Source organism: Mustela putorius, unplaced genomic scaffold (genome assembly GCF_011764305.1).
Source record: "Mustela putorius furo isolate JIRA1106 unplaced genomic scaffold, ASM1176430v1.1 tig00000421_pilon_pilon_pilon, whole genome shotgun sequence".
NCBI lineage: Eukaryota > Metazoa > Chordata > Mammalia > Carnivora > Mustelidae > Mustela > Mustela putorius.
In genome coordinates this window covers 17,790,599-17,803,846 of record NW_025421375.1, presented here as the reverse complement: position 1 = coordinate 17,803,846, position 13,248 = coordinate 17,790,599, and the positions used below count along the sequence as shown (strand labels likewise).

General features: G+C 37.4%; 1 long non-coding RNA gene across 2 annotated transcripts in view; it reads left to right on the top strand.

Moving 5' to 3' along the window:
- LOC106007113 overlaps positions 1 to 13,248 on the top strand; it is a 114,719-nt gene that overhangs the window by 65,014 nt on the left and 36,457 nt on the right. The window contains exon 3 of one of the 2 annotated variants that reach the window (XR_006606668.1): positions 10,336 to 10,495. The exons of the other annotated variant lie outside the window; for it this stretch is intronic. This is a non-coding gene — a long non-coding RNA (uncharacterized LOC106007113). Of the gene's footprint in view, positions 1 to 10,335; positions 10,496 to 13,248 lie in introns of those variants that run through there. 2 annotated transcript variants of the gene reach the window in all.

Here is a 13,248-nt window from a genome sequence, read left to right as displayed (position 1 = left end):
ACCAAAATGAATACTAAATACCAGTACCAATAATTTATGGAGCATTAACCCTGCACTTTGGGAGCTAATTTATATACATTATCACTAAATCTTGTCACATCCCTAGAAAGTGGGTACTATGTTGTCCTTTAAAAATTAAAAAAAGAGAGGCCCAATTAATTACATTTCCTAAGTTCACACAGCTAGAAAATGGTAGATTCCAAAGCCTGTGCTGTTTTCAGAAGCCCGGACGGTTTCTTTTATGGGTATAATTTTAGTGGTACCAGAAATTCTCTATATCCAAACTGTCTCTTTCACAGCCATGTCAATCCTTGAATCCCTCACTGTGAGAGATTTGGTCTTTTGATTTAAGACTCTGTTTCTTGTTAAAAATCTAGATTCCTTGGGAGGGGTAACATGTCACATCTGTCACTTTCTACTTGGGAACAAACAAATGGAAAGGTCCTTTCGTGTTTGCAAGTGTGGGTGGGGTGGAGGGCAGCGAGGACATGAGGATGTAGCTGTTGTAGAAAAGGCTACAACAAGGAGAGAAGTTAGGGGATGGAAGAGGGGTGGGCTAAAAATACGGACATTGCGCACCTCAGTGTGGCTTGTGCTTCAGTTCATTGTACTTAATTGTTGGATATTGAGCATGAAGAAATCACACCGGGCTTTAAATGTCAGCACAAAGCTGATTCTGACGGTCTCACTGTCCTGGTGCACCAAGGCAGTTCTGCAGTCCCCAAGAGTGTGGGCTTTGGAGCTCGAGGTTCCGAGTTCAAGCCTAACTCGTCCATTTATCTATGTGTGATCTTGTATATTTTCCTAAACACCGTGCTTCAGTTTCTTCATTTGTGAAACCAGGATAATGATGGGGTTGTTAGAAGAAAACCCGACATTTAATAAACACTCAATTAACATAAACTACTATTATTGTATGTTCTTATTTAGGTCACCTCGAGTTCTTTTTGGAATGAGAGCTAATCTATAAAATAAGTATATTAAAAAAACCCACAACCTTGTTTAATTTATTATAATGTAATGTTAATGGTGTCTTCTTTTTTTTTCTGATTTTCAACTTACATGGAATTCCAGAAATAACTGAGACATGCTCAGTTAGGTTCCATCGATTATAATGCTATTTACATAAAAATAGTTACTCCCTGCATAAATTATAACTAAGACTAAAACTCACTGGTGTTTCTTTGGTTACTAAGGCAATTGCTGTATCAGTTTCACATTTGGGAGTTCCTATTTTGTATCCGTACCGTGCTGGTTTCTGAGGGAGGACACCACTGTGAAGAAAACATAGTCCTTCTACAAAGAGCCCACAGTCTGGTAGAAAACACAGAGGGATGAACAGATTAGTATTTTATGACTATTATCACCCATTCTTGGAGAATTGACCGTCTGGATAGTGTTCTGTTTCGTCCCATATCTTATTTTTTTGAAGTTTACTCCATCTGATACTAACATAGTTACTCCAGCTTTCATTTGTGTAATGTTTGCATGGTTTGTTCTCTGTCCTTTTCCTTTTTATCTATATATGTCTTTAAATTCAAAGTAGATTTCTTAAGTACAGCATGTATTTGATTCTTGCTTTTTTTCCCAATCTGAAAATTGCTGTATTGTAACTTTTCCTTAACATCATCCACCTTTAATGTGATGGTTGATATGGTTGGATTAAAACCTGTTATTTTTCCGGCTGTTTTTCATTCGTTCTATCTGTTCTTTGCTCTCTCACCTTTTCTGCCTAGGAAATTTTTATGATTCTATTGTATCTCCTTATTGACTTATTATTTATACCTTCTTGAAATGTCTTTTAGTTGTTAACCTGGGGCTTATAATATACATGTGTAATAATATCTTCAAGCGATACTATATGGCTTCATGTGTGGAGTAAGGACCTTCCAACTGTATATTCTCAGTTCATCCTTTCTGTCCTTTTATTTTTCATATGCTATAACACAGAACGCAGTGCTATTTTTTAGAATAATTAAAAGTAAGAAAAGATTAATTTTACCTTCATTTATTCCATTTTTTAGATTCTTGAGGTTTTTTTTGGTGGGTTCAGTTTTCAGTCCAATGTATTATTTCTGCCTGAAGCACTTTAACAATTTTTTGTAGAGTTGGTGTGCCCGCAACAAGTTTTCTAAGTTTTTTTTTTTCCTGAAAAGTATTTATTTTCCTTCCTTTTGGAGTGATATTTTTGCTGGATATAGGATTCTAGGTTGACAGGTTTTTTTTTTCACCACTTGAATGGCATTGTCTTTTAGCTTGGGTTTCTGATGGTACATTTGCTCTAAGTTTTGTTTTTCTCCCTCTGTACATAATGTTTTTTAAATATCTGCTGTCTTCAAAAATTTTCGTTGTCTTTGTTTCTAGCAATTTGAATATAATAGGCCTAAATTTTTTTTTTTTTAAATCACGCTTGCTATTCACTGGACTTCTTGGATCTGTTGTGTCATGATTCTCATTCATTTGGAAAACTCTTAGCCATTATTATTTTTTTTTTCTTGGCCATTTTTTAAAAAACTATATTTCTTACCCTCTCTCCCTCTCTCTCTCATCCTCTGGAATATTGTTCCATATCTCTTGGATATTCCATTTTTAAATTTTTTTCTTTTCTTTTTTTTCTTGCTATCTTTTAGTTTGGGTTGTCGCTGCTGACATTTCTTCAAGTCTCTTACTCTTTCCTCAGCTGTACTGAGTGTACCGATGAGCAGTTGAAGGCATTCTTTATTATTGCTTTATTTTTAGCGTCTCTCTGATGAAATTCCCCTCTGATCTTGGATATCTACCATGGTTTCAATGATAACTTTTAACATACGAATCAGAGTTATTTTAAATCTTCTGCCAAATAGTTCCAGTGTCTGGGGCATAGGCTGGAATTTGCATAGGGTTCATTTAAGCAGGGCTCAGAGTTGCTTATCAGTATGTAAGTTTATAGAGAATCATCACAGACCAGCAAGCTCACTTGGCCAACTTGCCAGGAGGAAAATTGAAATAATAAAATAGAAGAAACACTCTGGCACTCTGCTGAATATTATTCTCTCTAGAATACTTAAATGTGGCAAGCTTAATTCCAGAACTCAAAATTCATAATCTCTTCATCACAAGAACTTTATCTCTTCTCTAGCTCTTATAGAAAAATTTTGAACATTAATTTAAATATAATTTTTAAGAAGTATATTATAGTTTCCTTTTGACCCAGTTTGTTAAAAACGTTTCTTTTTCCCTGTCACTAATTCCTTCACTAATTTCAACATGCAGTATTCCTTTAGAAAATGCTCCTAAGGCTTTAGCACATGCCCAGACAACTAACATCAAGATTTTTTTCAAAGCATAGTCATGTTTTTAATTTCCAGAACAGCCAGAAAAATTACATAGGTAGCTTTGAGAACCCCCACACGTGCACACTTGAACATGCACACACATATAACATAAATAATATGATAATTTAAAAAAAAACCTGGAGTATTTTGTTAATTTTGCTGTTGGGGAGTATATTATTACTGGGAACTATTTTTTTTTTATATGTGAATAATACAAGCTTCACTTCACAAGCTGTTTACCCATCGATCCACCCATTATCCACTCATCCAGTTCATTTATTCAACAAACATCTGAATGTCTCTCTGCCAGATACTTCATTAATAATAAAAAGATGCTTCTTGCATGAAGTTTGTCATTTATTAAGAGGACAGAGGATGTAATAATAAGTAATGTTACTATACAGTAAAGTGTGACATTCTTCACCCTAGAAGCAGAGTCTGCACGGAACACCTGTTTGCCCTTTGAATTGCTGGCTAATTTCCCGCACTCATTCTCCACTGTGCTCAGCTGCAGAACTCAGACTCAGAATGAGCCTGCTGGTGTTCCTTTCATGTTCTCTTGGGTTAAAAATCTCTCCCTGATGTACATGCACAATCCCAATAATATTTATGAGAGTTACTAATGCCAGCAGGAGGCTCTGCCCCTGAAGCTGTTGGAAGGCATTTGAACAGCTTTTCAGTGAAGATTAATGATTACAGAAAAGAAAAAAATCTTGGCCTGTCAGCTGGAAGTTAACTCGAAGGGATAGAACAGAAGAAAGCCAGCGAGGATACTTCACAAGCGAGGTGTGTTTGAGGAATTTATGTTGGAACTGAAGCTTTGATGAATTACATGTATAATGCTACTCACCGGAAGGTGTCAAAGTTTGTGGATCACAACAGAGAAAATAATGAGGGTTACTATTTCAGAATGCCAAAGCACATCAACAGTCTGTTTGTCCAAGAGAATAGTAAGCAAATGCATTTCTTTGGCTTAAATTCATTTGCCAAGACAGACTAAGAAAGAAAGCTGTCCCGAGTGGAACAGGGTTGCCACAAAGGAGATGCAAATTATACTTCCAATAAGGACTCAGGCTTTCACATTTCCATGCAGCATAGAATCCTGCAATTAAACAGAGTTTTGCTCTCTCTGACTTTGTGGTCTTCTCCGGTCTCTCTGGGTTGAGAATCTAGATGGAAAAATGGAGTGGAGAATGAAGTAAGTAAAGCCTTGGTCCAGGAACTTTAATTATTTCCGAAATATGTGTTGTGCCTTGGTCATTCCTCAAAACACAATTCAGATAAGATTGACTATTTGATTTCCTTGGAAATCTTGCCTCTTCTCATTGTGGCTGAGAAACTTACACCTGAGACATAAGGTTCCGTTCCTATAAAGGCTCCTGTAAGCTTTGATTCCACAATTTGGTGCTATATACAAGAGTCTCTCATTCTCTCCCTCCTTTTAATACTCTACATAGTGTGCTGCATTCCACATTTTAGAAAGCTCCAGGGAAGAACCAGGCAGGTGTTATCATCTTTACGATTAAAACAGAATTCCCTGTCACTCACCCTGTTATCAATACAGCCAATGTAGGAAAGCCATCACCTGAGATGGAATCTGGAGCCAGAGGTCCTTATCCTTACAGAACAAGCTGTCCTACTCCATCTTTTTTTTTCTTTTTTAAAGAGTTTTTAAAAAGGTTTTATTTATTCATTTAACAGAGAGGGAGAGTACAAAGCAGGAAGAACAGCAGGCAGTGTGGGAGGGAGAAGCAGGCTCTCCGTTGAGCCAGGAGCCAGATGTGGGACTTGATCCCAGGACCCCAGGATCACGACCTGAGCCGAAAGCAGCCGCTTAACAAATTGAGCCACCCAGGCGTCCCTGTCCTACTTGAAGAGAAGGCAGTGTCAACGTGGGTCTGGGTGGACAGTTACCTGCCCCTCAGAGATGGTCTGGTGTCTGGTTTCTGATGCCTTTTCTTCTCCTCCTTCTCCTTCTCCACTTCATTGGAGCAAAAAATTCTTCCTGAGTAATAAATTTAAAAATGGCACATTTCTACAGGCTGTAGATCTATATGTTCTCACCCCCATTTCATGAACCTTATTGAAGTTAATACACTTAAGAACAGGAATAAGAAATATTAGGCTTAGAATATCATGTATGCATAACAACTAACTGGTCATGAGGAGAAAATTCTAATTTTTGAGGTTTGAATTGGTGCAAAGCAAGCTCTGTATGATTAAAATTCCTTGGATGTTTCAACAAGAAATTGCTGTGAAATATCAGAGAACTCAGAATTGTTTTGTAAGCATAAGAGTTAAGTAATTATCCCACTAATAGTGATTGTATTGCCCTATATGATATGATTTTTTGTAGGCCATATTTGACTTCACAACTCTTTAGATTAAGTGTGATGTTGGTAATACACATTTGATAGGTTAAAAAAGGTCAAGTGATTTGTCAAAGTTGCACAATGTTGAATCTTAAAGCAGAGACTTGGCATCTTAGAGTCTCATGCTTTAATGTCCACATTTTGCCGTTTGAACAATGTCCCAGGGCGGGATTATTCAAACACAAGCACTTCTACGTGTTGGGAGGATTTATAGAGGGTGCCAGGCACGCATCGCTTTTTTTTGTTTTGTTTTTGTTTGCTCTGGAGGTCACTTCTGCCCTGAGGTTCATATGTATACAACTGAAGGAATATTAAAAGAACAACAGAAGTCTTGACGGTGAAATTGATGGTAAATACTAGGTCAGAGGATTGTAATGGGATAAATTAACTACAAAATGAGAGAACAAGGAGGCTGACTTTTGCATTTTGGCATTGTTGTGAATTTCTTTTTATTCAGTTTGGTCTTGCTCTGTGTTTTCTTTGAACATTTTGGGCCACATTTACTGCTCTATACTTGAGAGGCTTGCTGATTTTAGCCTCATGCCTTTCGTCCACTTACATCAAAAGTTTGTAGTTAAATTCCGAAGAGGCATTGAAATTTTAGATACTAAGATGCCTGTATTATTTCCAAATTAAATACTTTTCTCCTGATTTTAGAAGGCTTGTAAAAATGGCAGTGCCTTTTACCAAAAATGTATTCAGCATGCTGTTTTCACTCTTTTTAGATGCTGCCTCTGAAAAGCAGGAAGTGCCCCATTGGGGCCATATTTAAATTTTCCATGCACACACTCATCCCAAGGTTTGAATCTAGCCTGGGATTGTTAAGATTCTTTTCCTTGGCTGGCTCAAGGTATTGATTGAAGTTCTGATTGGCATCCACTTAGTGGTTGTTCAACTTTTGGAAGCTCTATGCATAGTATTCCTCAGTATGATGACTTTTAAAACATTAGGTACCAGAATTACATCTTAACATCTAGAAGATATTTTCAAGGAAGAAGATCTTCTCAGCTGAGCTATACACCTGTTTGCTATAACTCAGGTCCCCCCACCCCCGCCCCACTCAGGTGGCTGCTTCATCTTTTCTTAGCCAAAACTCATTTTGCATACTTATTTAAACATAATACATTTTATTCATTCACTTGTTTGTTTTTCTGTTCTTTCACTCATTTGTGATTTTGTTTTTTTTCTATTAGACTGCATTTCTTGAAACCTTAGCTAGTGTCTGGCCCATTGTAGTTGCACAGTAAATATCAACTGAGTGATAGAAATATTTTTTTCCCAGCTTTATTGAGGAATAGTTGACAAATATAATTGTATGTTTAAAGAATACACTGTAATAATTTGACATACACTGTGGAATAACTACCAAGATCAAAATGATTGACACACAATCACCTCAGTGTTAACTCTCATATTTTTTCTCTTTGTGGTAAGAACATTTAAGAGCTACTCTCAGGAACTTTTAAGCAAACAATACCATATTATTGAATTTAATCCCCAAAGTTTGTACCCTTTGACCTACATCTCTCCATTTCTTTCTCCCAATGGTTTCTAGCAACCATTATTCTGTTCTGTTCCTATAAAAATATCCTCCAAAATTGTTTGCAATGAATACGTAACGTTTTATGATTAGTTAAATGTGTTATAGTTAAAAATAGCTTTGTAAGAATAGTGATTTAATATGACTTTATAAAAACATTTCTGTCAGGCAGATTGAACTTTGAATCATGATATGTATAATTTAGAAAGCACAGATGGGATTTTAAGGTTGCTCTGGACTATTCGTTGGCCACTCCACAAGAGAACATCCAACAGAACAAATGTGTCTCTAAAACCGTAAAAAAGCCCATGCATCTTCCTTGTTGTCTCTTTTAGCAGTGAGAAATAATTATATTTATGATTACAAAAAGTGTTCTGTTAAGTTAGCCCTATGTTCTTGAATAAATCAAAATCTTCAAAGTGAGGAGAGCTTGGCCTAACCAAGTTACACATCACACAGATATTGATCCCAGGGGGTTGAACATTTATCTATAACAGGTCTGAGAGCTTTCACGAAGAGCAGGTTTGTTTCTGCAATATGTGACTCATTTTAAAAAGTGTGATATTTTTAGATATGCCCTTATGATCTATGTGAATGATGTTTCCTAAGGCAGTCAGTACATAACCAGTGTATAACCATGCACAGCAGTCCTGAATGCCCAAGAGTTTCATTGTCAAAACTGAAATTGCTGAGAAAGTTATGCTCACGAACATAGATTTTAAAAAAGAAAAATGTATAACTGAGAATGGCTACAAGAAAATCAGAAGCATCTTTCGATTCTCAGCTAAAGAAGGCATAACTAAACAAAAAGGCATCACTTAAATTTTAGCCATGATACTGAAGAATAGAGTGGTATATAATTGTATTGATAAATGTGTAGAATTAAAGCTTAGCAATTTTTTCATTCACATTAAATTCACTATCTACATTAAAATATAATTGACTGCATTTTAGGGAGAAGAATTTAGTAATAGCTGCCATTTAATCATAAGAATACTATTTTCCTCATTTTCCAAGTGAGCAAACTGAGCCTCCGAAATGTGGATTAGTTTGGAGATCACACAGCTCCTACGTGCTAGAGCTCAGATACTAATTAACCTTGGTCTGTGAGCTGCAGGACTTACCCTCCACACCACTCCTACCCCCTGAAGGAACTTGACTAAGGCACAGAATTACCCAAAGAGGCCTGTTTCTCCCAGGATGAGCTTAAGTCTCAGGTCATGCAGCTTGGAAAAAGGGCAAGTCCCAGGGTGAGGAAAGCAATGATAACCTTGACTGCCACACATGGCTGTGAGGAATTTTCTAGGGAAAAGTTGGGTCAGAGTTTCTGGCTTGGTTGAGACAATCAAGTCAGCTGTGGTGGGGCAAAGGGTAGCTCCCTTCATTTCTGTGTCTGTAGCCTGGCCCCTCAGCTAAAGTTTCAGTCAGGAAGGACATTATCCAGTGATGCTGAATTAGTTGCATGTTCCTTGGGTCAGTGGTTTTGAACGAGGTAGACTCAGATTCAGTGTACTGTAGACACGGTTTTCCTAGCAACACTTGAAAACATATTAAGACTTTGCCACTTCTCTATTAGCATGTTCACTGGCAAGTGTGACAGACACTGTAATCCTGTGGCCTGTGAAGGGTAACTGTGTACACGGTGTTTCTCCTAATCATCATCCCCCTGCTCACTTCCTGCTGTTTTTCTGCCAGTCTTAACTTGCCAGGGATTATCCACTGGCTTTATGCCCTTCCGCCTTCCACTGCCAGGTACTGTGTGTGTACATGGGCCTGCTCTTGCTAATGTGGGAGGCCAAGAGGTTCGTCTGCCAAGGCTATGCCAGGAGGTCCAGGGATGTGCAGATCAAGGGGAAAGCCACTAGGGACCCTCTGTGCTGCAGGGCTGGGCATCCTAGCCAGAGCCTGGGGCCTGTGCTCATCTCCCTGAAGAGTTAAAGAATTCAGGAGCACCTGGGTGGCTCAGTTTGTTAAGTATCTGCTTTTGGCTCAAGTCATGGTCCTAGGGTCCTGGGATCCAGCCCCACATTGGGCTCCCTGCTCAGTGGGAGTGTGCTTGTTCTTCTCCCTCTGTCCCTCCCCCGACTTGTGTTCTCTCTCTCAAATAATTAGATAAAATCTTAAAAAAAAAAAAAAAAGAGTTACAAATTCAGTGCAAAGACGTGTTGCTATTGCTTTCTCTACCTTCCCACCAAATAGATTAATTAGTGGGACATGAAGCAAGCTAATTGAAAATCACCACTTTGGGTGACACCGGGAGTGTTTTCTCTTAATTTGTGAAACCTGTGTTTCTAGAAATACAGCATGTTTTGGGGTTGATAATGCTTAGAAACAGTTGAGTGAGGGGTACCTGGGTGGCTTGGTCGGTTAAACGTCCAACTCTAGGACTCTAGGTTTCAGGTCAGGTCATGATCTTAGGGGTTGTGGGGTCAAGCCCGGCATCAGGCCCTCCTGCTGTCTCTTCCCCATCTTGTGTACTTGCTCTCAAATAAATAAATAAATAAATCTTTAAAAACCAAAAAACCAAAAACAGTTGAGTGAATCAGAACCTGTATTGTTTCTTTATTGAAAGGCTTACCTCTGCAGTGGCCAATTTGATTGTGACCACTCTGGTGCTGAGGAAAAGGAACTCCTGTTTTACCTGAAGGAGCTCCGATGTAGAGGTTCTACCATATTATGTGTTTCTCATTGCTAAGAGCAATAAAAAATTAATGGCTTATTTGTGGATTATTGCTTAGTTTATAGGAAACTATCTTGGAGGCATTTTTTAAAAATAATATGTTCAGGGGAAAAATTTGGCTGTTGGGTACTATCTACTAATAAGAAGGGGATGATGGATTAAACAAGAGTTACTTTCCCAGAGTAATCATTAAATATTTATGTAGGGCACAGCAAATGAACATAATAGAAATGAGTTTTGGCAAGTTAACAGCACCATTTATCTTTAAAGCACTTTATAAAAACAAACTAATTAATCCTCCCACCCCGTATATATGATAAAGTGAAAATAATGTAATCCTCTCTTTTGTTTTTTCTCCATCAACTTAGTTTTATTTGAATAACTTTTAGTTGGCATGCGTTTTCGATCCTCCTCGATTGTCTTCCTCAGTGATAGAGTCATTGCTGCCCCCTGGGAGACCCACTTGATGACGTGACATTCCCAAGGAGACGATGAAGTCAAACCGAGCTGGCTGATTCCAGCTGGAGAGCTCATTTATAACTTTCTCAAGCTGCAAAGGAGGTGGAGCTTCCCAGGGGACCACAGCTCCAGACAGGTCAGCCATTCCTTCCAGACCTTTCTCACTGGGTGGAAAGTGAAAAGTCAGGTTCTGCCATGATTTTGCTAAACTGTTTAGTATCTTCCTGCTGACAGCCTGCCTTCTGTTTACATAAATGGACCTTGTAGGCAGTTTATCAACTTACCAATTTTGTTGATTTCTTTTCTCCCAGTTTTATTGAGATATCATGGGCACATAACATTCAATTACTTTAAGATGGATAATATAATGATTTTATATAACGTATATTGCAAAGTGAGCACCATAATAAGTTTACTCAACATCCATCACTCACATAATCATATTTTTTTGTTGTGATGAGAACTTCTAAGATTTATTCTCATAGCTACTTTGACTGATGTAATATAGTATTATTAACTGCAGTCACCATGCTCTGCATTTCATCCCCGGAACTTACTGATCTTATAACTGGAGGTCTGTACCTTTTGACCTTGTGTAGCTTTCAGCCAGTGCCCCTCCACAAATCCTTTGGCAACCATGACAACTATCAGTCTCTTCCCTGTTTCTGTGATTCAGTTTTTAAAGATTCTACATATAATTTAGACCATGTAGTATTTGTCTTTGTCTGACCTACCTCACTTAGCATAGTGACTTCAAGGCTCCTCCATGTTGTTGCAAATGATAGGATATCCTTTTTTTGGCTGTATAATATTCCATTGTGTATATGTATATGTATCTATCTATCTATTTATCTATCTATCACATTTTATTAATCCATTAATCTATCAGTGGAGACTTTTTATGTCTTAGCTATTTTAAATAATGCTTTAATGGATGTGGGAGTACAGATATCACTTGAGATAGTGATTTCACTATCTTTGGATATATGCCCAGAAATGGAGCTGCTGGATCATACATTTTTATTTTTTAATAACTTTAAGTTTTGATATAATTTTAAATATAACAGACAAGTTGCAAGAATAGTATAAAGAACTCCCCTCTGTTCTTTATTCCAGTTCTGCCAATTGTTTACATTTTACCCTATGTTTATCATATTTTTTCTCTTTTATTTTTTCTGAATCTCAAAAATAGAGTATAACCCGATTTTCTTAGAATAATTCTGTATATGTAAATGCTCAATATTTAAAAGATTGATATCTCAAAAGGAATTTTTTTAAGAAGTGCTTGGGTGGCTCAGTCATTCAAGCATCCAACTGTTGATTTTGGCTCAGGTCATGACCGCAGGATTGTGGGATGGAGCCCCGAGTCGGGCTCCATGCTGGGTATGGAGCCTACTTAAAATTCTCTCTCTCCCTCTCTGTCCCTCCCCCCCACCCCACTCTCCCTTTCTTAAAAAAAAAAAAAATCAAAGAATATTTTTTACAGGTCTGTTTTAAAGACAAGACTATTTAAATGGCAATGGTATTTAATAGAGTCAAATGACTCAAGAATTAAAAAATGTGAATTTCGCATTTGAAGTAAATCTGTTAAAGTTAGGGCCAGTGCTGCCACATTCAAGTTTTCTATGACTAAATGATTATAACTTATTTAAAAGCCTAAATATTCCAAAATTGTTTGTATTTCCTCTCAACACATTTTCTTTCTGCAACAAAGGGATGGATGAAAGTAACCTTTATTCTATAATTTAGAACATGAGTATTTAACCTTTCAAACTTGTTTAATAATGCAAACCACAGACTAATAAGTTATCTTTACATTAGTGACTTTTTTTATTAGCTGCTTCTTCAGCTTAATAACTGTAAAAAGTCAACACATTCACAGCTGTGTTAGGTCTTAGGTTAATTTATGTCAGTTTTGATTTGGAATCAGAGAATGAATTTATCTTAAAGCAAAAAGAATATGATGATATGAAAAGTCTAAAATCTCCAAATAAATTTAAAGTATCTGAACCAAAGGATTCCCTCATCATTACTTCATCCCTTTTGGTAAGGAAAATGGGATAGGCCTACTTGTGCCAATGTCTTTTTGAAAGGATCTGTGATCAGTCAGATTATACTTTTTGGGTCAAGGCACTCTCTTGACATTCAATTTTACTTCCAAGGAGATAGCATTTAATTTTTTATTAACAAAATGTTATTATGACATGGCTCATATTGTCAAAAGAAATTAAAATATCAGATGAATATTCTAATTTTGTCTCTGTGGTCAGGTGCCTGAAGGCACTGTGTTATTTGTGGTGGATGTGGACACCCGTCATGGTTAACTTTATGCATCAACTTGACTGGGTCACAGGGAGCCCAAACATTTGGCCAAGCACTATCCTGAATGTGTCCATAAGGATGGTTCTGGATGAGATGAACATTTCAGTTGGTAGACTGAGTAAACTGGATTGCTTTTCCTAATGTGAGTGGACCTCATCCAGTCAGTTGAAGACCTGAATAGAATAAAAAGGCTGAGTAAGAGGGAACTTCACTTGCCTGACTGTTGAACTAGGACATCTGTCTTCCCCTGCTCTCAGACTGCAATCATACTCTTGGCTCTCCTGGGTCTTTAGCTTACTGACTGTAGATCTTGGAACTTGTCAGCCTCCATAATTTTATGAGCTAACTCCTTTTCCATTGCTCGTTTCTTCTTTCCTTCCTTCTTCCTACCCTACTCCCTTCATTCCTCCTCCCTTTCCACCCCCATTCCCGAAACCAGTATCTATTGATTCTGTTTCTCTGTAGAATCCAGACTAACCAAACATCCCTTTTTTTTTTTTTAAAGATTTTTATTTATTTATTAGATAGAGAGAGATCACAAGTAGGCAGAGAAGCAGGCAG